The sequence below is a fragment of the Anarhichas minor genome, unplaced genomic scaffold (assembly GCF_050575085.1).
Source record: "Anarhichas minor isolate MPS153535 unplaced genomic scaffold, ASM5057508v1 ptg000027l, whole genome shotgun sequence".
In the NCBI taxonomy this organism is placed as follows: Eukaryota; Metazoa; Chordata; class Actinopteri; order Perciformes; family Anarhichadidae; genus Anarhichas; species Anarhichas minor.
The window spans coordinates 1,237,440-1,262,540 of record NW_027466473.1 but is presented as its reverse complement, the minus strand read 5'-3'; the positions used below and the strand labels follow the sequence as shown (position 1 = coordinate 1,262,540).

The 25,101-nt window shown below is 44.4% G+C and overlaps 2 non-coding genes across 2 annotated transcripts; one reads left to right on the top strand and one right to left on the bottom strand.

Moving 5' to 3' along the window:
• Positions 1-16,409: 16,409 nt before the first annotated feature.
• LOC142961561 (5S ribosomal RNA) lies at positions 16,410-16,528 on the bottom strand. Its single transcript, XR_012956959.1, has one exon. It is a non-coding gene; the product is annotated as a 5S ribosomal RNA (ribosomal RNA).
• An 8,123-nt stretch (positions 16,529-24,651) lies between these two features.
• On the top strand, positions 24,652-24,770 carry LOC142960937 (5S ribosomal RNA). The gene has a single exon (XR_012956522.1). It is a non-coding gene; the product is annotated as a 5S ribosomal RNA (ribosomal RNA).
• Positions 24,771-25,101: the final 331 nt, after the last annotated feature.

Below are 25,101 nucleotides of genomic sequence, written 5' to 3'. Positions count from 1 at the left end.
ACCGGGTTCTCGGGTTGCCGCCACGACAGGCACCGATGACCTTCCGGCCACAGCTCCTAGCGGCCGCGTCCACAATAGAGGCTTTGAACATGGTCCACTCGGATTCCGTGTCCCCAACCTCCCTCGGGATGTGTGAGAAGTTCTTCCGGAGGTGGGAGTTAAAGACCTCCCGGACAGGGTCCTCCGCCAGACGTTCCCAGTTTACCCTCACTACACGTTTGGGTTTACCGGGTCTTTCCAACCGGTTCCCCTGCCATCTGATCCAACTCACCACCAGGTGGTGATCAGTTGACAGCTCTGCTCCTCTCTTCACCTGAGTGTCCAAAACATACGGCCGCAAATCAAATGATACGATTACAAAGTCGATCATTGATCTCCGGCCTAAGGTGTTCTGGTACCAGGTACACTTATGAGCCACCTTATGTTCGAACATAGTGTTCGTTATGGCCAAACCGTGGCAAGCACAGAAGTCCAATAACGAAACACCATTCGGGTTCAGATCGGGCAAGCCGTTCCTCCCAATCACCCCCCGCCAGGTTTCTCCGTCATTGCCCACGTGAGCTTTGAAGTCCCCCAGGAGAACTATGGAGTCGGTAGGCGGCGCCCTTTCCAGGACCCCTCCCACCGACTCCAAGAAGGCCGGATACTCCGAACTGCTGTTTGGTGCATAAGCACAAACCACAGTCAGAGCCTTGCTCCCGGCAACCCGTAGGCGCATGGAGGCGACCCTCTCGCTCTCCGGGGAGAACTCCAACACAGCGGCGCTCAGCCGGGGGCTCGTGAGTATCCCCACTCCCGCCCGGCGCCTCTCACCCTGGGCAACTCCGGAAAAGGACAAAGTCCAACCCCTCTCCAGGAGCTTGGTTCCAGAGCCAACGCTGTGTGTGGAGGTGAGTCCAACTATTTCTAGCTGGTATCGCTCCACCTCCTGCACCAGCTCCGGCTCTTTCCCCGCTAGCGAGGTGACGTTCCACGTCCCTAGAGCTAGTCTATGTCGCCGGCGATCTCCCTGGACCCATCCGAACATTTTGATTTAGAAGCCCTACAGTTTCTTCTTGCAGAGCATGCTGTTATTGTTCCCTTCAAGGACACCATCCCTGGTCTGCTCTCAACGCTAAACAGTGTGCTTGGCTTCCTGCTCGAAACCCTCGCCGAAGTCTACTCTTCCAGCGTAGGAATGGCACGGTACGATGCGTCCTGGAAGTCGTATCGGATAGAACTGGCACTCGAAGAGCTGTTCTATGGCTGCCCTCTCTCACCCCTGGACTTCCAGCTTAGTGTGAGCCTGGGAACCAGTAGTCAGTGATATAAGTATCAGCAACCACAGAGGGTTTCTCGGCCTAGCACCTTATTCGAGTGCCAGTTGCTATGAGACACCTCCCCCACTCCATAACTGGACTCTGGATGAGCTGCAGGAACAGATTGAGAGGCTTTTTCCTCTGTGCCAGACACTGGAGGCAGAACCAGCAGTCATTGGTCCAGCTCTGATCAGAGTCCTGTTAGGGGATGTGTACAAGAGGAACACTCAACTCCACATTCCTGCTCTCCGGTCAAACACACCACCTGGTCGGTTGATTGGTTCTTTGGCCCTTCAAAGTTTTTGCAAAGACCTTTCAACCAAGAACAGCTTCCCACCACCACATACATTCGCAAGGGCTCGCATCCTGGTTACAAATGCTGGCAAAGATGTCAAGGAATATCTGCTGAAAGGGTTCCTTGAGGAAGAATTAGTTTTTACCCAGCAGTGAAGTTCCGTGACTTTAAGGGGACAAAAAAATTGTGGTCGAACTTCAAAGATTATTTACAGGTCCACCTTGGAGATCAGGAACCATTTCCTCTGTCCAAAGTTGCATCCAAGACTCTGGCAGTGTGCATGGAGGTGGAAAGGCATGGTCTTTCTTACTCAAAGACCTTGGAGAAGTATAGAGACCATGGAATGGCATGGATGGAGAAGGTAACTGCCCGCTTGCCACCAGGACTCGAGAAGTTACCAAATACATACCTGAGTGTCCCGACTTACCTCAGTTGTGTTGGCATGTTGATGAATGGGGACTTTGTTGATTTCAATCACCTGAAGGAAGTCTTGAAGGAGATCAGTCCAGTTATTGATTAGTCGAAGATGCAGAAGCTCCAGATCATTTCAAAGTTCATCTTGCCCAAGGTTCGCAATGTTTTCACCCGGAAGCTCCATGAGTCAATCCCGTTTGGGGTACCAAAACCTCCTCCAGGCCTTCTCAACCAGAAAACACCAGCAAAAGAAATGGATGAGATCAACATCGTGCCTGAAGATGTTCAGGCTGTGTGCGATCAAGATGACATCAAGCCAATGGAGAATTCACAGGCAAAGTACCTGCCGGCCAAAACGAGCAAAGCCTGGACCAATTTGGAGATTACGCTGATGAACACGGACGAAGGAACAACAACCAAAACCGCATACGAAGAGTACGATGTTCACAAGAGAAGATACCAGCCAGAAGATTTGAGGCATTCAGAGCAAAAAGGAGAACAGTATGTAAGAAAGGCAGACAAGAGACATGAGTAAACATTACACAGAAGAGAAAAGTCATGGACACAAATAGATGAAGACAGTAAGCACAGTTATTGTAGTTCATTTTTTTGAAGTTTGGAATTTTTGATGTTGTAATTTCCATTTTTGTTGTTCAAGTTTGCAGTGGTATTCTTGTATAATGTTCTGTTGAAACAAAAAAAAAAGTAACTGCAACCCTTTGTAAATAAGTCCTCCAGAAGATGAGGCACCTATAATTTCTAGATTTATTATTGTCAAATTTAAAAAAAAAATGAAAACAATTACACCTCCACATAAACGCCTCCCATGTGAGAGTAAATCCACTTCAGCAGGACAGATGTCGGGGGATTTGATGGTGATTGTCATCAGCTCATTTAAAAAATGTTTCTTCAACCACACCTGAACGAATTTTGCTTTATTTCAGGGAGCACTCTCTTATAAAATCCCACATGAATATATTCAGTATATATATATATATATATATATATATATATGTTTAAATGAAGTTACGTTATTTCATTACTGTCTATATCCTTGTGTACGGCAGTTGTGAATGGGGAACATGTTGCTGTTTATTTTCCTTCGCATATATAAAGTGCTCTATATACTTGAAAGTATTATCAGTGGCCTGCAATGTTAACACAGTTTATGAATAGGGTCTTTTATTATTCTTACTATGATTTGTATTTCCCTCGCTTGTATAAAATGTGACGGGGGTGACGTGGAGGAGTATGGAGCGCACAGACAGGTGAAGCACTCGGCGTTCAGTGGGCTCAAAGAGTAGGATTTCCAGGCGACTGTACAGCAAAGAGCACAATCCAATTTTGTGGATTATAAATCGGAAATCTCACTGGACTACTGCAAGAAAGACCCAGCATCTAAACGGACCGTGGTGAGACAGCGTGGCTTCTACAGATTACGGAACAGCGGCGTCTCACCATGCTTCCTTCCACCTGTTGATAATATTATTTTTAGCCTCGGGGATTTATTCATCGTCGAACTGTTTAAGTTGAATTAAGGAACTTTGGGACTGATGGGACACTGGGTTTGGGGTATACTTTGTGAATGTCACGCTTGTTTATTGTGTCTGAGTACAAGTGGGAGTCTCACGGCTTTTCTTTTTTGTTCTCTGTAAGTTATGCCGACCAGGTCGGACGTGAATGAATTTGATTTGCATTAATATATGGTGCTATATGCAACAAACTGTGTGTTTTCGTTTATATAGGATTTAATGTGACATTATAGTGAGGAAACGGGAGAGCCTTTCAGCCTTTCGTAGCTTTCAAACATAGGCAGTCACATCGCAGTGTCTGTACACACCAGGTATCACATCTGCCCGTTCCCTTAGCTGTAAGCGTATGCACTTTCCCCCTTAGGTGTTCATAGTAAGGTGAATAGTTCCAGCTGAGCATGCATTATAGTGAGTTTATTATTTGAATGTTAATTATGTAATAAAACTGATTGAAGCAATAAGTGTGGCCATTTATTCATATTTTTGAATCGCTCTACATATTTTTGACAAACGTGTTTTAGTTTGATGCATGTTCCAGCTGACCGTTTGGTCACGATTGAGAGAGAAATGCCATCTGTTAAATAAAATACAATAAATGACAATGATATGGTAGTATAATATATAGAATTGCATTACAAGTCAGTGCTTCAAAAATATTTGCATATATATTTTCAATGAAACTGTAAGAAACGTGATCATGTCATGAGGTTTGACTCTATAGTTTTTTATGCAACTTTTTAGTTGGACAGAGGAATTTTTCTTAAAAGACGGCAGAACACAATCGGATATAAAATGAAGACTGATGGCGCACAGGCCAGACGGCGCACAGCGCACGGTGGATATGTAGCTCAAGCGCAAGTTCAGTCAGGAAGACACTCACTAGTAATCTCGGTCTCTCCTCTCCTTGTAATTACTCTATCAGCTGATTGGGGGCGTGCACTTTTAAGTAACCAACCAGATTCGTCACACAGTTTCCTTCAGCCAATCAGATCGTTGCTGTCAAACTTTAAAGTGTTCTCCTCTCTGCTGCTGTCAGTTGTCATTTCAGCATTAAGCAGATGTGACCCGCCGCCACCCCAGTCACCTCCAGTCGTGCATCAGTCATTCTCCTGATTCATCATCAGATGGCAGCAACTCCTTTCGCCACCACCACCAGTATCTGGACTCCAGGGGGGATTAGGCCTGTTGGACCTCAGTATCCCTACCCTCGGTGATAGTACTTCAGAATGGAGTCCAATCGCCAAAGACTTTGCACTTTTCATATTTGACGCTTGTGTAATAAATCATTGTTAAATTATAAAACAAGTCTCTCCTGATTGAAATATAACCGCTACCTCTGTGGGCATAATACAATCGGATATAAAAGGAATCAAATAAAGACTCACGGGGCGCACGGCACACGCGGTTATAAAACAGCTACAAGTGTGGCCGGAGCAGATCGGATATAAAAGGAAGAAGACTGGTCTAGCACACATGCACAGTCAATAGATTTGCATACCGATATAAGGTGACTTTTTATTTCACCGTAAATGTTTGATGTCTTCATCTAACAACTGAGTTTTGAGGTGATGTGTTTGTGACTCTTCCCCTCTGTCTCCTCTCACAGGGAGAAGATGATATGCAGGATCCTGCTGCTCTTCATCCTGACCTCCTGTGTCTGCGGTGAGTTTATTTTTGTATTTTTTGAAAGCACTACAGGTCTGAAGCATCACATGTCAAGAAGGTCAGACCGGTTTCTCTTCTACCCTTTCTATCCAAACCACAGGAACGTGCTGTCTTTAACCAACTGTCTTCCTATCTCCACCAGAACAGCCTCTTGGACCCCCACCAGTCCGGGTTCAAGGTGGGTCACTCGACAGAGACAGCCCTCCTTGCGGTGACAGAGTCCCTCTCTCCTCTGTCCTGATTCTCCTGGACCTGTCTGCGGCGTTTGACACGGTGAACCACCAGATCCTCCTCTCCAACCTCGAGGGGATGGGCGTCTCAGGCTCTGCACTCTCCCTGTTTGCATCCTACCTGACACTTACCTGTGTGGGCAGACCAAAATAAACTCCAGACTGAATTGTGCACAGTACGCACGGCATTGCATGGGGCGCACAGCGGATATAAAACGGTTACCTGTGTGGACGGAAATTAATATAATGAAGATTGACGGTGCACTGGTGCACGGCAGATATAATACAGCTACATGTACGGGCAGAACACAATCGGATATAAAGGGAATCAAAGGAAGAGTGACGGCGCATAGGCCACATGGGGCTGTATACAGCCTTCAGAGCCCCTCCCCTCTCTGCTTCCTGTCAAGAGGAGACATGTGATCATGTCATGAGGTTTGACTCTATCGTTTTTCTTCTTCTTTTGTTAGACAGAGGAGTTTTTCTTAACAAGTGGTTGCAAAATTGAGCAAAAATGCATCAATTTGCCTATTTCAGGTCAGGGTTTTGTGGCTACATATATTTGGGTGTATTGTATGATATGAAGTCAGGACAGGACCCTAGTTGTCGCTTTTATTAATTCATACAACAAGAAAAAGACAATCTTTTGTATTTACTCCCCTTCTCAGAATCTGGTGAGACTTTCACAATTAAAGGTTCTCTCGGGAGTCGAACCGCCGACGGTTGCGTCCCAATGATCTGCGCATGCGCATTGAGGGTTTTACGTTATGTACAGTCACGCTAACCATTCGGCCACGGAATGTAACATTCGCTCAGAACGTAAAAACAAGTGTATATGGCTTTGATTAGACAGAATAGCTGACATGTGATGTGTGGAGGACGAAATTGTTTTTAAGTATAAATAAATGCAATAATAAATGTATAAATTAATACAGGAATGAATAGATAACTATAAATACAGGAATAAATAAATAAATGTATAAATACAGAAATTAATAAAACACAATAAATAAATGCTGAAATAAGTGTTTTTGTCTTTCACATTTTGTCTTTTTTGTGACAGATGTTGATGAGTTTATTTATTAATATTAGTGAAAGATTAGTAAGGCTGCGTGATGCAAATGTTTTGCAGGTCCTTGGAAGAACCTCAAGACAAGTTAAACAGTTACGAAGGGGTTAAAAGAGACACTGATCTGGCCTTTGCTAACTGAGAGGAAAGAGACAATTCAAACACTCTTTGGTCAACTTCCACATCCATATTGGCATTGAGCTGAGCCAAGTCATCTATCAATCTATCCAGCCGAAACTGAAGATAGTCGTTGAGTGCATGGTTCTCTAAATCGTTCGCTAATCGTATTTGATTTGAAATGGCTTGTAAAAACAATGCCATGAATAAACCAGCGTTAAAACAAATGCCAATGACTTCGGCTTCTGCTAACGGGTAGCTGAGCGGGCTAGCCAACTTCAACGTTACTGTGCAAGACAGAAGTAGTGGACCAGAAGCGATCACACTCCTGTGACCAATCCTGCTTTAGACAGAGGTTAGGACCTCCCACCTCATTAGCATACAGACACATAAATAAATAAATGTAGGTGAACAGAAATGTAGAAATAAATATATGATATATGTATTTCCTTATGTCCTGTTTGATTATCAACTTTTATTTATTCATCTATACATTAATCTATTTATTTCCATATTTATTTCAGCATTTATTTATTTATACTTTTGTTTATTTATCTCAGCATTTATTTCAGCATTTATTGATTTCAGTATTTAGGGTTAGGGTTAGGTTAGGTGAGGGGAAAGTAGTTTTCTGCCTACAAAGCAGAGAGCACGGGCACATAAGGTTTATCCTGCTCCCTCTTCTGACTCCCAATAAATTACAATTTTTTGGTTTTTGTTCCACTTTGTTTTGCTGGGCAGCATTTCATTTTTCATTCCAGCGTCTATCTGCGGATCACCCCACCCCAGACAAAGGTGAGTATTTTTTTGTTTGGCAGAGATATATTTATTTTTATGTAGGTGAGTAATCTCGGTCCCCCAACCTCTAGTTCAATTAGTAGTATATACTATATATGTTTGCGCGTGCACCGTAAAGTGAAATAATATGCACGTGCATGTGAAAAAAAGCGTGCATAATTTAATTTTTTTCTCGAATTTGCATAATTATCTGAAAACTGAACTTTTTTGCACGTACATGAGAGTGCGTGTGTCTGCAGAGGTGTGAATCGGGCGTGTGTATAGGGCATATAGTGTGAAATCGAATGTGCACTTTCGTCAAACATTTATATGATCCTTCGTACAGCTGGATGTCGCTTTTATAGGGGTGTGTGTTATTTGATGGGATAGTATATATGGGATAGTATATATTTCAAAACACTTTGGCTCTGGATTTTGGAGGACCACATCCTGTCTCAGTTCAACAACATCAGCGGTGGATCTTTTTTTGTTGGCTGTGCTCTCAACTGCCTTGTCTGCCTATCAAACATGTCATTGCCTGCTACCGGCGGGGCTATAGTTATGTCTACAGACAGTATGCCTAACGTGGTTGTGGATGCTCCTCAGCAAAAGAGGCGCCGAAGGGGCGGCCTTACTACAGAGAAGTCCGGTGTGTTAGAGATAGTAACCGAGGGAGAGAATGGGTAATTACACAGTGGGATATGAGGATGGGAAAGTGACATTTGAGTCACATATCAGTCCAGATTCGGAGTGTGTGAATGTATCGGAATTGAGTGTGAAAGGGACCATGTCTGTAAAAGACTGGAAACATTTTCGTTCTGTTGTCTGCGTGGGGATGTATCAGCAGGATGTGGCTGAGTAGGGTTACATGTATCAGTGGGACAGTGTTACGGGGCCTAAAATGCACCACGTGGTAGTCAATCTAGACAGGCAAATGATTTTGTTTTTCTGAGTGTCTGTGAAGACAGGGAGCGTATGACTGCGGCACGTGGAGAGGGGAGACAGTCTATGCACCCGAGCACAGATGCTGATTTTGATTTCTGGTTTCAAATTGTTTTCTTTATCCAGTGGTGTGACTGGGCTGCTATGCAAAAAGTGTTTAGCAAAATTGACCACGCGGTCAAAAGAGATGGGGATGTTAGAAAGCGCCTTGTTTTCGGCAGTATACAGGACACTACGCATTTTGTTTTACCTGATCCCGTGTGTTGACGGTAAATCGCCAACAAACCAGCAGCCCTCAAACAGTGATTGATATTTATTGTTGTATTATTATTATTATTAACAATATCAATATATATATATATATTTATAAAATGTTTTTATTTTCAGATTCTGATAACACCACGTCATCTGCCAGCTGGTCACCCCCATCGATGTCTCCTCCATCAACACCTCCACAGCCTCCTCCTACGCCACAGTCACCGTATTTGCTCTACACCCCTATTGCCTCAACTGCAGACTTGTCTCCCCCCCACCTATGGGTCATGTGTCACACCCCCTCCTCCACAACGGAGGGTCCGGATCCGTTCGGCGGCAGTCCCCCTCATCGACATGCATATGAATGACACCCCGTCTCCATCTCCATCTCCATCTCCCCCTCCTTCTCCACCTCTGACGAGCAGTACCCAGGTAGAAAGCCCCCTCCTGGTCATGCACGAGGATGATGATGAAACGATGATACCTGCTGTGGCATGCGGAGACTTCATAAATGAGGTTAAAATGTGTGTTCTAGTTTTGTTGGACAATGTTATTGGCATATTCAGGAAGGAGAACTGCTATGGGTGTCAGGTTAATCACCCCAGTCAGAAACACCACGAGTGTTTGTGGCCCGTCGATGAGGGGTACTATGAACACAACATTGAGGAGCTGAAGGAACAACTGTGGACCGATTGTTTTATACCAGCCATACAAGAACATCTGCGCTCCATGAGTATCCATGCCAGTGATGACCGTATCCATGGGAACTTGTGATCCTTTTTTTACTATTTTAGATGTGTGTGTGTGATTTTGTTTTGTTTTTTCTTATTCTGTACAATGTTGCAACAATGTGCGTGTATGTTTTTGTACAATATTACTGAATAAAATATGTTGTAACAGAGACGGCGTTGTCATTTACACTTTGGGGTCTAACATGGAGAGTATGCTACAAAAGATTTATTACGATCCTTCTCATCTAGGGGGACTAGGCAGTGTGTCTAAACTTCGTAAGGCCGCCAGAGAATGCGCGGGTGTGACTCCCTCACTGGCCGCGGTTAACAGATTTTTATTAGCGCAAGATGTGTACACCCTCCATGCCAAAGCGGCCATACATTTTCCGAGGAATAGGGTTTTGGTCAACGGTATTGACAAGCAATTTCAGATCGATCTAGTTGATATGGGTGAATATACAGAGGAAAACGACAATGTCCATTATTTTTAATGTGTATCGATGTATTTTCAAAATATGCATGGGTTAGATGTCTTGCCAGCAAATCTGGTCCCTCTGTTACAAAGGCATTTAAAGACATTCTGAGTGAGGGCCGTGTACCGGTGAAACTTCAAACAGACCCTCGTCACAGAGTTTTATAATAAACAGTTTCAACATCTATTGGCGCAGTATAACATTACGCATTTTTCAACATCGAATGAGACTAAGGCCAGCGTGGTGGAACGTTTTAATATAACATTCAAGACGTATGTGGAGATATTTGACTTCTGTTAATACACGCAGATATGTGGATGTGGTTCAGGATCTGACTAAAGCCTATAACAACACGTATCATAGATCGATAAAGATACAGCCAGCTGCTGTAAATAAAGACAATGAAAAAATAGTCTTCAAACACTTGTACAAGGATAAGCCTCAGAAGACTGTGATCTTTAAATTTAACCATGTGGATACAGTGAGAATATCAAAACTCAGAGGTGTGTTTAGGAAAGGTTATAAACAAACGTTTACAGATGAGCATTTTACAATATCGAGGCGCATAGCCAGCCGCCTGTTTATAAATTATCAGATTGCACGGGAGAGACTGTGAAAGGTACATTTTACGAGCTCGAGCTACAAAAAGTAATTATTGGTAAAAACAAGGTGTTTAAAATAGAAAAAATATTGTCTAGAAAAGGGGCCAAGGGTAAAAAAATGGTCCATGTAAAATGGCTGGGATGGCCAGAGAACTTTAGCTTGTGGATACCTGAAAAAGATAGCTTGTGGATATGCGATAAAATGTGGATATGCGATGTATAGTGGATTTGCGATAAAACACGGCCGCACTCTGCTTAAGTGTTCACTCTTAAACAGGTGTTTTGACGGAGGTTCGTAGTAGTGACCATGAACGGATTTTATCTTACCTTATCACTGGGGGTATACCCAAATAACAAGATATGGAACTACAGGACAAAATTAGCAAGACCTATCATGCTGAGCGAGCCCTATGAGGTGGGCCTTATAGAGATCCAGTATCCGCGACAGTGGCAAAGTTTTCCCGCATGTGATGCAGGTGTGACCCTCTATGACTCTAAAACTAAACAGACAACAGTTATCCTACTGAACTCGGGGTGTCATGAAACTATATACAGTGTAGTGTCAGAGTTTAATGCAAAAGCAGGCAAGGGGCCTACTATCCATTATTCCGAGGAAGAGAAGCGTATAGGGCAGGGGTCACCAACCTTTTTTAAACTGAGAGCTACTTCAAGGGTACCGAGTAGTACGAAGAGCTACTTATTTGATACAAACTTCCTGAATAACAAAATTGCACAGATCACCTTAATAATAATAATATATGTGAAGAGACTGTTTGATCACATGTCAGTTAATTATTCCTCACAATAATTATTAATAATGATTTCCACAACTATGATGGTATAGCTACACATACATATTTAAACATGCAACTTTTATTTCTGTTAATCTGTTTCAACATTTGAAAGTCAGAGGTATCACATCTCTGATATTTTTGTATCATCACATGATTAAAGCCGGTTACTTTTGCACATAGCACCTGCTGGTGAATGATGCAGTGGTAATGTAGAAATTTTGCGAAGTCTGGGTCACCTTTGCATTGCGCAATAAAGCCTGCATGCCGGCCCGTCATCGCGGGAGCCCCGTCTGTTTTCACCGACACCAGCTTTTCCAATGGTACCTTTTTCTCAACGAAGAAACTAGTAAAAAGTCTCGTCTATAGCCGAGCGGGGGATCCAACCCTCCGAGGTGCGCGAGCGTCTCCGGGCACCCGCGTTCAAACCTCTAGTCTGGGCCTTTTCGGTCGGATTGCGTTGCCTCGCCTCTACCCCCGCCACCCCTGAGTTGTTGCCCCGCGGCCTGTTCCGAGGATTTACGGACCTGACGCACGGGGTGCGCTCGCGTCTGGCGCCAACGGGATGCGCCTGCCATTCAGAACCTGAAAACCTAGTGCGGTGCGGCGGCCTCGTCCTGGCTGTCCGCCGTGCGCCTCCGGGAACCCAACTCTCTTATGACAAGAAATATTGTCATTTTAAAATCTACACTAATGCAAGCGTTTTTGATTAAAAAAGAACAGCAACTACAATTTTAGACAGAGCTCCATGGTGACTAGTGCTATTTTTAGAACATGTCTTGCGGGCGACTCACGTAGTCCCTGCGGGCGACAGGGTGCCCGCGGGCACCGTGTTGGCTACCTCTGGTACAGGGCTTACCGGAGCTAAAGGCACAACCATAACATTTAATGGACAGTTGGCTGAGATACTGGGTTTCAACCCGGGGGAGGCGAATGTACCCCCCGATGATATACAAGGTGGGGTGTTATATGCACCTCATCCGGCCGACATTCATGCAGGTCGTTATAATATATGTTTATAGTGACATAGTGGATTATCAACTAGTGGGTGACAGTCATGTACCGCTCCTGAGGTGTATAAATGTTGCTGATGAACAACGCAGTGTCCCCACTCTGACTTGTGACAGACCGCACTACACGTCTCTCTCGAAAAGAGTTATTGGTGATATTGAGATATCGCTAAAAAATGACCAGAACAAGCACATGCCTTTTTCACACGGAAAAGTGATTGTCAAGCTACACTTTAGACCGATAAAACAGTATTTCTAAAGGTGGGGGAAAGATGGCGTATACTCCATACATTCGCGATGATGACTGATATGTGGCATACTATTTGAATCAGGCGGGTGGAGATTTACCAGGTTTTATTGGGGGTAGTACGAAATAGACTACGAAATATACCTCCTAGGCCATTGCCATAGGAGGCGTTTGGAAGCCCATTATTAGAAAGCGAATTTTAATGGTACATACTTTATGGGGGTACTAGCAAGCGATCAGTTCCCAAAATCCCCTGAGTGTAAATACCCGTCAATGGTGATTGTAAACACCCATCCTTCTAACATGCCGGGGGAGCATTGGTTGGCTATCTATATTACAAAACACGGGCATGACTATTTCTTTGACAGTTTTGGGGACCCTCCAGATAGTGTCAGGTTTCCAGAGGCAATAGGTATTTTCCTCAATAATAACTGTACTGATGTATCTTATTCTAGAAAACAGGTTCAGAATAATTTTGCTACGTGTGGGCAACACTGTGTTTTTTCTATGTCATATACAGAAAGGAATGTCTTATTCACGGGTGCTAGACCTGTATGGAACTAACCCTGTTAATAATGATGCAATGGTTACCCGTTTTGTTAACAAAGTACAACCTGCGGTGTGCTGCGGTGTTCATTTTACCTGTGTACAATGTGTAAGCTAATGATAAAATGTGCTGTAACAAGGATAACTTTTGAAAAATAAAAAAAAACATATAAAAGACAATTTTATCAGCAAGGAAAATCATTTATTCACATGTTTGCAGGGAACACACACACACACCAATAACCCCCACCACCCGCAGCTTCTCACTCAGCAGCACTGGTTGGATGGTGTTAAATGCACTGGAGAAATCAAAGAAAGTGATTCTCACAGAGCAACCGGATCCGTCCAGGTGCGACTGAGCTAGTTGCAGCAGGTAGATGATGGCGTCATCCACTCCCACATGAGGCTGTTATGCAAATTGCAGAGGGTCCAGTGATGATTTCACCTGCGGTCGGAGGTGGGCCAAGACCAGCCTCTCCAGCACCTTCATCACATGTGATGTGAGGGCAACTGGTCGGTAATCATTGAGGCCAGATGGTGTCGTCTTCTTAGGTACAGGAACCAGGCACGACGTCTTCCACAGCACCGGGACTTCCTCCTGCTTCAGGCTCAGGTTGAAGAGATGTTGCAGAACATCAGACAGCTGGATGGCGCAGGTCTTCAGGACCCTGGGGCTGATGCCATCAGGTCCCGCAGCCTTGCCTTGGTGGAGTCTCTCCAGCTGTCTTCTCACCTGGCCAGTCGTCACAGAGAGGGGGGGGAGGGTGGTCATTATGTCAGTGGTGGCAGAGCCCTTTGAAGTGGAGGGCTCTGAGTCCATGCAGCTCACCAGGAGCAGAGGGGGAGGTGTGGTGTGTGGAGGAGACAGACAGGGCTCTGAGCTAAACCTATTGAAGAAAGAGTTTAGGTCGTTGGCCCTCTCCAGGGAGCCCCCTGGTTGTCTGCCTCCAACCTTGAAGCCGGTGATCTGCTTCATCCCTGTCCACACCTCCTTCACGTTGTTCTGCTGGAGTTTGGCCTCCAGCTTCCTCCTGTAGGTGTCCTTGCACTCCCTGAGCTTCACCCTCAGGTCACGCTGGACTTCACCCTCAGGTCAAGCTGGACTGTCCTGATCTCCCCCCCTGTCCCCAGACCTGAAAGCTGCTTTCTTCTGAAAGAAGAGCTTTCAGGTCACTGGTGATCCAAGGTTTATTGTTGGGGAAGCAGTGTACTGTCCGGGATGGAATGGCGGTCTGTTCGCAGAATTTAATGTATTCAGTGATACAGTCCGTCATGCTGTTGAGGTCCTCCCCATGTGGTCCACAAAGCACATCCCAAACCGTAGACTCAAAGCAGCCCTGCAGGGCGTCAATAGCCTCCTGAGACCACCTCCTCACAGTCCCGGCATAGGCTCTATGTAAGATAGGCAACTGTAAGATACCTCAGTTAAGTGTAAAAAAAAAAAAACTCATGGTGGTCAACGACAAATGTAGCCAGGATGTCTTCGGACAAAGCATCGATGCGGCGCGACAGTGTTGTTGGACACCGGGATCACGTACAACTTTTTTGCTTCTCTCTCTCCAATCATACATTCCACCATCTCTTTGGCAGCTGGCAAGCACACGTCTTCGGCGATTGTGTGAGGTAGCCCCTTTCTTGCTATTCTGTGACCAGATATGAAGCCCGCAGTGCGTTTTTTGTAGACCCAACATGAATGAGACTGCAGTTGTTTTGGGCTGTTTTGTAACTCCTCCAATTTCGATATTAAAAATGTAAGGGGCTTTTGACTTGCACTAGCATGCTTGGTGTTCAGGTGGCGACGTAAATAAGAGGGCTTCAGACAGAACCTTAGACAGAACCTCACTGCACTGTCTCCTAACAATTACGTTCCCCCAAAACTAAAATGCATTCTCAATTACGTTTGACCAAAAACGTATTTTCTCCCTGATTACGTTTGTGTTTGACTTATTACATTGACTTATTACAAATACGTTTCTAATCAACATTTTAACACTTTAACATTTTTGTCCCTCTCCACCACCGCCTCTCCTTCTCCCTATTACGCGGTCAGAATACTACCACAACACGCCGCCTGTCTCCGGCAGAAATGCGCTCATCCACGCACGGGAACAACACCGAGTTGTCGGCCGAGATACCACCAAAACACCCCGCCTGTCTCCAGCAGAAACTCGCTCATCCAGGCCGAGCAACGAGGAACATTATGCAGCTACAATACCTCCACAAAGGCCCGCGTGTAAAATCCGGGAGTAACCGTGACTCTCTTAAGGGTTAGGTTTGGGTGGGGACGTGGCTTCCTAGTGGAAGTTATGGTTAGGGTTAGATGGATACAAATAAATAAAATATACCTCCATAACACCCCGCCACTCTCGGCTCATACCTCCCCAGCAACGAGGCACATCACCCGGCCACAATACCTCCAGAATGTCCCCCGGGTAAAATCCGGGACTTAGTTTTATGGTTCCGAGTGGCGGGCGCTCACCCATTGGCGACGGACGCGAGGTCTCCAGCCGTCCCCGCCATGAGGCACCCCATCGTCAGGTATGTCAGCCCTCGGAACAGGCCGCGGGGCAACAACTTGTGGGTGGCGGGGGTAGAGGCGAGGCAGATCACAGAAAAATAATAAAGACTAGAGTATGGCAAAGATATGTTGCTGAGAAACGTATTTGTAATACGTCAAACACAAACGTAATCAGGGAGAAAATACATTTATGGTCAAACGTAATTGAGAATGCATTTTAGTTTTGGGGGAACGTAATTTTTAGGAGACAGGACTGCACCATCAGACCACCATTACATTTTTCCTCTGTACCCCATGTGCCATGTACCCCGTGCCACGTCTGACTTCCTGGTTCTGCTAGATCACGCGTGATCTCAACTTGCTCTCATGGGATTAGAGAGGTGTGGCCGTAAGCAAGATTGCATCCCCGTTTCCCTCACTTGGGTCCTTTCCTTGCGTCTTAGTCCCTCCCACCAGGGACGCATGGAGGAAACCATGCGAGGAGCGAGGAAACGAGGAAATATGTTTTAACAGACATGAGACGTGCTTTCCTCAGTTGCGTCACGTGAAGCGACGTCTGTTTCTGATGACGGAAGATCAGCTGATCACAGCTGGATCAGCTGTCAGTCAGCTTTAACAGCTAGAGAGACTTTTGAGATGTTCGTGTGTTCACTGTACTTAATAATAGTAACTAATAATACTAATAACTAATAAAGACACACAGTAATCACCACTGTAGAGGTGTTTCTCTCTGTAGTCTGTTAACAAACTGTGTCCTGTGTTCTGTTTATAAGCACAGGATCCATTTCTACCGGCGAAATGCGATCGTCTTATTTATGAATTATTTGCGTCTGTACGTTTTGAAATTATAGTGAATAATCAGCAGTGTCCTCTGCCTTTTGGAGAGAGAAGTGAAAACACTTACAGCACCTGGTATTCCCAGGCGGTCTCCCATCCAAGTACTAACCAGGCCCCACTCTGCTTAGCTTCCGAGATCGGACGAGATCGGGCGCGAACAGAGAGGTATGGCCGTAAGCAAGTTTGTCTCCAACACATAGTTCTTTAAAACCTCTTGAGCACGACGCCCCCAAATTTGGGGGCTCTCGGGCTCAGAACCCCTCAAACTCACATGCGGAAAATAGCATGATTGTTAGCCAGTAGTGTGGACACGGCCACTTTTTATTTTCGATGAACCAGCAACGTCTGGACAACAACATCATATAAGTCACTTATTATAAACTCCAAAGACAACTATAGGCTACTCATATAAGCACAAAAATATCGTGGCATAAAAGCACCAAATCCTGGCCCGAAATCGGCGTTATGAGTACAGTAAATCAATGTTTGTACCCTCATGCTAACGGCTACCAAGTCATGCAATGCATTTATTAGCATTAGCACACGTGGCGGAACACGTAACTAACTTCTGTTTTACGATCCGTAGAAGCACTAAACCGTTGTGTGTGATCAAACGTACCTTCATGCTGAACTTCGCCGACAAAAATCGTAGGTATGTGCCCAAGTTTTCTCAAAATATGGATAATAACGTCGCGGAATTTCCGTTCCAAAGCTGTAGTCATTGCTGCCAACTGCATACTGTTGACTTCCGACTTGTTTCCAGAATAAGAGCGGTCAAGGGGGCTTGGGCGAGTGGTCAGACTGCCTGCGACCGGAAATTTCCGCCGGGGTACACGCCTCACTTCTGGCAACTTTATTGTACGAAATCTTTTGACGATCACCACCAAATTTGGCATGAGTCTTCCTAAGCCTGTGACGCGTCTAAGGAGGGGTTGTTTTTGGAAATCGACCGAGGATAGGCTGAGATCCAGCCACACACACACACATGAAATGAGAAAATCCTACAGATGACAGCCAAAACTGGCTCTGATGATGTTATGAATATGAATATGATTCCTATTATCTGTATTTGGATGTATTGAATCATATGAGTGATAAAGAAAGTGAAATATATAGTTATATAGTGTATAAAAGTACAATGTAAGAGCTGCAACAGCTGGTTCGAAAATGATGCCTCGCCTGACTAAAACCTCTTATTCTTAACTTTATTCCACTTTATTCCACTTTAACCTTTTTTTAATAACTACTGATCAGTTATGCTATGACTTGGGAAAGATTCAGGGAGCTAGCTGCATTATTTCAATAACCTTTTATCACTGAAAGTGCATTTTTCCCAGGCGAGGCTGAATATTTTCACTTTCAGCTGTGTTAATGTCTTATTTTCTATATTAACCAGCAACATATTCACAATATGACCAATGTAAACTATGTCACAGGTGTTGTGATCTGATTATATCAACAAAAATTATTAAAATCGATCTTGTAGTTACAGAGCTATGGTCAGTTTTGTAGGGCTATGTTTTTTCGCTCAGAGACCTCAAAAACGGCTCCGAGAATAAGAGGTTAAAACCTACAACAGTAGGTCAATTTTAAAACGTTAACGAACCAAAACCAGTTCATTAATTAACATTCCAAAAATAAGAAAATACTGATATATTGATTGATTCTCTTTTCCCTGTTACCCATATCTTTGTATGCATCTCTTCTTCAATCTTGCCTTTTTCTCACATATTTCTCAAGTGAAAAAGCAGCAGTGTCCTCTGCCTTTTGGAGAGAGAAGTGAAAAAACTTACAGCACCTGGTATTCCCAGGCGGTCTCCCATCCAAGTACTAACCAGGCCGGACTCTGCTTAGCTTCCGAGATCTGACGCGAATTTTTTCTCTTGTTTTTATTATCAAAAATACAACATGTTAGCATGTTTTTGCACACATTCAAACACAAACTCTTTTTTTTTTTCTTTTTCTTTTTTTTTTCAAAACAGCCATTGGCTATTTAACAAATAAATGGTAGAAATAAACCCTCAAAACAAAGTTCTAAATTAGATTTCAGATACTTGACATTTACCCAAACCCGCAAACCCAATCAATAAAATGAAACCGCCCCATAAATTACCTGACAGATAGCTGTTTTTACTTACAACAAATGACAAAAGATGAACAAAAATACACCCCAAAATTTATAAAAAACATATTTACAATCAAAACGTTTATTTAATCATACAACACACCTAAACCCGCACAAACCAATCAACAAAACCCAAAAAACACCCCACTATACTAACCCTCAGAAATTAAAAACCAGACCCCCACCCTCCCCAACCTTACACAAAGCTGTTCTACTAATGAACAGCTCGGTGAACACCTCCTCCCTACAGGCGTGCAGCAGTCCCAAGTGCGCCTTCAAAAGATTTTTGAAGAGTTCTTTTACATTCACTTGTTTATTTTCGAACAACGCATAATTCCTCCTTAGGACTGCTGCATGCCTGGCGAAAGCGAGGAGCGTGTTCACCTGCATCGTAATGCCCCCTCTGCCCTGCCTGGGGAGGCCGAAGAGCCACACCCAGTCCCACTCTGTCAGTTGCGCCGCAGTAGCACCACAGCCAGTTTTTAAAAACTGACAGACATATGTTTTAAAACCACTAAGAGCACCACATCTCAATATGAGGTGCTCGAAATCCTCATCCTCCAGTCCACAGACTGGGCAAAGCCGCTGAAATTTCAGCTTGTGTATCTGATGCAGGACGATGCTAGAGTAGAACCTCCTGTGCCTCAGTTTAAAGTCCGTGTTAAATACTGTATGCGATAAAAAAGGTATTGCCAGGTTGCGCCAGATGGATGTTACAGTTTTGGTGGGGAATATGGCTGCCCATCTAAGTTCTGCTGCGGGTCTTTTAATCAGCTTTTGAATCAAAATATCATAAATAACTTTAGTCTTTATTTGAGGAAGTGGAGTGGACTTCGCCCCTTGGCACAGGAGGAAATTCACAGCATCATCCTGCATCAGAATACCACGAGAAGTCAGCGTACGCCAACTTTTTTCCACCCCTTGGGTGATGCTCATCCCTAAGTCCATTATTTGTTTAGTTTTGAACGCCCCTCCCGCCCTCTTCAGTCCCATAAGTGTTTTGTTTTTATCAAAAAATAAAAATTCACCCCCTCTCCCACAGCGTTGTCAGGCCTGCCTCACGGAGGGCCTTAGACGCTAGGGGTCTGCCTTTGTGGGAGAAGAAGGGCGAATTTAGGAAAGGCAACCGAATCACATGCTCTTTATATTCTACGTCAGGTCTAAGGTGGGGCAGAAATTTGTCCCAAGCCTCCAGCACTTCACGGTAGAACCCCGGAAAGCCTCCTGTGACATTTCTGGGAGAGAAGGCGTACAAATTGTAGCTGCTCCTCTCACCATACTTTGCCAGGAGACCTGCCAAGGTATCTTTCCATGGGTGCTGCCTCTTCGAATCCAAAAAACCGGCCTATCAATTTAACCCTAAATGCATCTCTTTTTGCACTTATGTCAATCAGGTCTAAGCCCCCCTCCCTTTTTTTTGCGATTAAAGTCTTACGAGCGATCATATTGCCCTGCACCTTCCACAAGAAAGAAGAGATCACGCTGTTTAAAGAATTTAACGCCCAACTCGGCAGCTCGCAAGACCCCAAAATGTGATTCATTTTAGACAGAATTAGAGCATTAGATACGATTACCTTCCCTCTTATGGTCAGCCCTCGGGCCTTCCACAGGTTACAGGTATTACGTATTCTTATTAGAAGCTCTTGCCAGTTCCGGTCTCTAGCTTTAATGCTATCTTTACCTATATAAATACCAAGTATTTTCCTTTCGTCATCTGTGATTTTAAAGCCCCATTTAGCGGCGTCCACCTTATCTCCGTTAAAGATCATAAGCTCAGATTTTGTTATGTTTATTTTTGCCCCAGACGCCCTTTCATAGTTTGCGATATGGGTCATTACCTGTTCAATGTAGGACGTGTTTTTAATAAATATATTAATATCGTCCGCATATTGTATGACCTTAACCATTTTGTTACCCTCAGTTTTAAAACCCTCAATGCTGTTGTCACTCGTGATGCTAAGAGCTAGGGGCTCTGCTACCAGACTGTAGAGTAAGGCCGACAGGGGACACCCCTGTCTGATGGAGCGCCCTAGCACCACAGGCTCCGTGAGGAATCCATTTACTTTTATTCTGCTCTCCGCTCTTTTGTAGAGGAGCTTAACCCGGTTAATAAAACCCGCGCCAAACCCATAGCTCTTCAGTACCTCCCACATAAAAACCTGTTCTACTCTATCAAAGGCTTTTTCGAGGTCTATGCCCAATATGCACCCCCCCTCTTCAGACATTTTATCGACGATATCTCTCACTGCGATGATGTTATCGCTAATGTCTCTATCAGGGATACTGTAGGACTGGGTCTCTGAAACAACAGTTTTTATCACCTCTCTCAGTCTATTTGCGAGCACTTTTGCAAATATTTTATAGTCCGTATTTAGGAGACTAATTGGTCTATAGAATTTAAGTTCATCTTTTGTACCTTTTTTTTTATAAATCAACGTAATTATACCTTCGGTCACTGTCTTCGAGGTATCATTTTGTACCTCCATTTCCTCCAGAACTTTCAACAGGACTGGAGAGAGCAACTCAGAAAAGCAGCAATAGAAGTCCGCAGTGAGGCCATCTGATCCAGGACTTTTGTTCTTTTTAAGCCCCTGTATCGCTGCCTCTATCTCCCCGGTTGTGGTAGGTGAGTCACAAAATGTTTTGTCGTTATCACTGATCTGAATTTTAACCTGATTTGTTAGCTGCTGTATGTGAGGTTCTTTTGGGCATTGCCCTTTGTACAGACAGCTATAGTAACTATGAGCTAGCCTCAATAAGTCACTGTTTTCCGTAAAAGTTTTATTATTGTCATCTTTTAGTTCTGCAATGAATTGCTTTTCCTGAGTTGCTCTCTCCAGTCCTAAAAAGAAAGCCGTGCTTTTTTCCCCCTCTAGCAGGAAAAGAGACCTACTTCTGACCGCAGCACCCTTGCAACGGTGGGCCTCAATTCCTGCTAGTTTAGCTCTATAAAGCTCGTACTTCTCGCTATTATGGCTGTTGTTTAGCTCCATTCTATCTATTTCTTTATTTAGTAGTTCATTTAATATACTCTCCTCTCTCTTCTTGACCCAATTTTTGTCCCTACTATACTTTATAGTGACTTTTTTTATTCTTAATTTAATTTCATCCCAAAATGTGATTTTATTTTCCACAAAAGGAACGTCATAGGCACATTGGGTCAGAAATTTGGTTATCTTTTCTTTATATTCTTTGTCCTCTAACAAGCTATTGTTAAAGCACCAAGTGCTTTTTCCCCTTTTTCCCGTATTATCACCTAGCTTTAGGTCAACATATGCATGATCGCTCCAAGTATTAAAGGTGTACTTTACACCCGAGGCTTTTTTCACTAGGCCAGAGGCCACCAGGACCAGGTCTATACGGGACTGCTTTAAAACACCCAACACAACCTGCCTTCTGGAATAGACTCTCGACCCAGGGTTCACCACACGCCATGCGTCGACCATGTTTTTATTCGTCATAAGATCTTTTAAAGCTGTTCTACTGGTGTCACATTTGCATTTGTCATGGGAGCTGTCGCTATTGCTCAAAGTGGTGTTAAAATCCCCCAGTAGGATGGTTTTATTGTTAATCCATTTATCCAAGCTTTTGAAGAAGATCCTGCAATCTTCTTCTATGTTTGGAGCGTGGATGTTTATAAGTCTGATTACTTCATTATTGAATAAACAGTCAATTATTAGGCATTTGCCATCATCGGCTTTATAAATTACCTTGCTGTTATTGCTGTGATTCTTATTGATTAAAAGAGCTACCCTCCTAGCTCTCCCAGCTCCCTCCTGAGCCTGAACTTCTCCACTCCACATTTTTTGTACACACTTTACAGTATCCTGATCCCACCCAGTTTCCTGAAGGCAGAGAAAGTCGGCATGCTTATATTTCTCTAAAACAGCTTGGATCTTCAGTATGTTTTTGAACCCATTCGTATTAAATGAAGTTATAGAAAAAGAGTCCAGAGCCATGAGGGCAAACAGTAAGGAAAGATGCAAAAACCCAAATACAGATATTCCCATTATTTTTTTTGCACTTTCTTCCTATTACCTCCTTTCTTTAATAAATCAGAATTCCTTTTCCTCACCGTTTGCACTTGTTCTGCGTCCATTTCTGTGTCAGACACGTCCGGCAGCATCAGGGGGGAACAGTCAACTGACAAGTTGGAGACATCAGCAAAGTCCAGGGAGGACCCTATCTCCGACTGCAGCAAGACTCTTGGCTGCTCCTTGGCCTCCAGGCCCTTCGTCACCACGCTTCTCCCTCTCCCCGTAGCCAGTCTCGACACCCGGACCTTGCTCGGCTTGGCCGGGCTCTGCTCCTGCAGACCCGCGCTGGCTCGTATTACGTCACCGCCTATGCCAGGCTGGCTGGGTGTGGTCACTGGCCCCGCCGCTGCTGTCACCGCTGTAGCCTCTGATGCCACTGCCGCTCGCGCTGCCGTCCCTGGCTCCGCCGCTGCTGCTGCTGCCGTGTCTGGCACCGCCACCTCTCGTGCTGCCGCATCAGGCACCACAGCTGCTGCTTCCGCCGCCACTGGCACCACCTCACTGTCTCCGGTCAGCCCCTCTTGACCGGTTGCCGGTATCGCCTCATCGTTTCCTGCTTCTTCCTCCTGGTCATCACTGCACAACTCCACCTCTGCCCCGGACTCATCGTACGAGGTTTCGTTAGTGCTCTGCATGTCTTCCACCTCCACCTCCTCCTCCTCCTCCTCCTCCACCTCCTGGCACTTGCAAATATCCAGTGCCAGCTTGCAATCCGTGCATTTTTTTGTTTTTTTATTGTTTGTGCACTCTCTGGCATAGTGCCCCTGAACCCCGCAGGTGTGGCAGGAAAACTGCGGGCACTCTCTCTGTATGTGTCCAGGCTGCATGCAAATCCTGCAGATCTTCGTTTGTTTATCATGCAATACGCGAAAATACTCAAAACCCAGCGCCGTCGAGAACTTCGTCGAATACGGGAGGGACTGGACCTTGTCGTTAAACTTCACCCTCACAAAGCGGGTGCCGTCAGTTACTTTGGACCCAGGCCACATTCTTCGCTTCACCGGGGATACAGCTTTTACCCCCCAGCTCAGCAGTTTTGCCAGGATGCTCCTGTCACTCACATAATAAGGTAAGTGCAAAAAGGAGACGACCAGCTCATCATTTGATATCTCTTTCGCGTGTACCCTCGTGTCCCCCACTTTGAAACCCTCCATCAGGCGTTCTTTACCTTTTATGTGGCTCATTGTTACTTCGAATCTTTTCGGGTTGATGACCCGGCACGCCAGTAGCGCACCGCACAGTTTCTGCACATAACTTATCAGTTCCATTGCGCTCATCGATGCGCCGCCCTCCGTCTCCACATTTACCGTGAGGTTCTGCAAAGCAGTCCACTCTCGGGTTTCTGCAGTTAGCTCCTTCTCTCTGACTTCTACCTCCGTCTGGATGGTGGGGTTTTCCGTAGGGGTTGTCGTCAGATCGGTCCAGGTCTGGTTCACTTGTAAGTCCGTCATTTTGAGAGAAAAAAAGAAAGCGCCCCTCTCGGAAAAAAGAACTGCGGGGGATGTGTCGCAAAAAAGCGAGAAACAAAAGACTTCCCCCCAATCAGTAAAAACTGACGGGGGTACTGTACACTAAACCAACTAATAAACTTTTAGAAAAAAGCTTGCATGTGTAAATCAAAGAAGAGAGAAGAAAGGAGAGGAAGGAAAAAGCGTGCCTGTTCTCAGGATCCACCAGCTCAGCTCACACAGGTGTCTCAAATCAGCACTGATCAGAGAGGTATGGCCGTAAGCAAGTTTGTCTCCAACACATAGTTCTTTAAAACCTACAACAGTAGGTCAATTTTAAAACGTTAACGAACCTAAACCAGTTCATTAATTAACATTCCAAAAATAAGAAAATACTGATATATTGATTGATTCTCTTTTCCCTTTTTATCGTTACCCACATCTTTGTATGCATCTCTTCTTCAATCTTGCCTTTTTCTCACATATTTCTCAAGTGAAAAAGCAGCAGTGTCCTCTGCCTTTTGGAGAGAGAAGTGAAAAAACTTAGATAAAAAGGGAAAAGAGAATCATTCAATATATCAAGATTTTCTTATTTTTGGAATGTTAATTAATGAAATGGTTTAGGTTCGTTAACGTTTTAAAATTGACCTACTGTTGTAGGTTTTAAAGAACTATGTGTTGGAGACAAACTTGCTTACGGCCATACCTCTCTGTTCGCGCCCGATCTCTTCCGATCTCGGAAGCTAAGCAGAGTCGGGCCTGGTTAGTACCTGGATGATAGACCGCCTGGGAATACCAGGTGCTGTAAGTTTTTTCACTTCTCTCTCCAAAAGGCAGAGGACACTGCTGCTTTTTCACTTGAGAAATATGTGAGAAAAAGGCAAGATTGAAGAAGAGATGCAGACAAAGATGTGGGTAACGGTAAAAAGGGAAACAGAATCAATCAATATATCAATATTTTCTTATTATTGGAATGTTAATTAGATACTGTTACCAGTAGCAGTAACTAAAAGTAACAGTAGTAGTAACTAAAAGTACCAGTAGCAGTAACTAAAAGTACCAGTAGAAGTAACTAGAAGTACCAGTAGTAGTAACTAAAAGTACCAGTAGTAGTAACTGAAAGTACCAGCAGCAGTAACTAA